Below are 559 nucleotides of genomic sequence, written 5' to 3' on the forward strand. Positions count from 1 at the left end.
AAGCTCGAGAGAACGAAAAGAGGCAGATAAAGCAGAGAAAAACTAAAGACCTCCTTATTACTCTGCCGCAACATAACTTTACAAAGATATCTCTCGAGCCGTTCACCTCTGACACTCGCCTATCTAAAGTAGCTTATGATAATTAGAAATTATACAGCATCTCAGTTTAGACTTTACAAATGCCCACTTTACGAGTCTTTCTTATCCGTTTCTCGTTTTCTTCGTCAATTCCTGCTTTATTTTTGCTTTATTCTCGTCCTTTCTGTTGGTTCTCTCTGTTTTCTTCCTTTATTATTATTATTTTTGGGTTTGTCTTTCTCTGTTTTGGTGATCGTAGGTAAGAACGTGTGACTGATTGAGATTAATGTGTTTTCGAGCTTTGTAAATAAAGGACGTAATATATTCTCCTTTATCGCACATAAGCACATAGTTAAATGCAAACTAAATATAAATATAGAACTGAGCATGTTTACATAAACATGTCTGATTAGGTAGTTATTTATTTGTGCGGCCGTGTGAGTTTAGGTCTGCTTTTTGCGTGCACATTTCTAAGATTCCT

Source organism: Penaeus monodon, chromosome 19, assembly GCF_015228065.2.
Source record: "Penaeus monodon isolate SGIC_2016 chromosome 19, NSTDA_Pmon_1, whole genome shotgun sequence".
Taxonomy (NCBI): Eukaryota; Metazoa; Arthropoda; class Malacostraca; order Decapoda; family Penaeidae; genus Penaeus; species Penaeus monodon.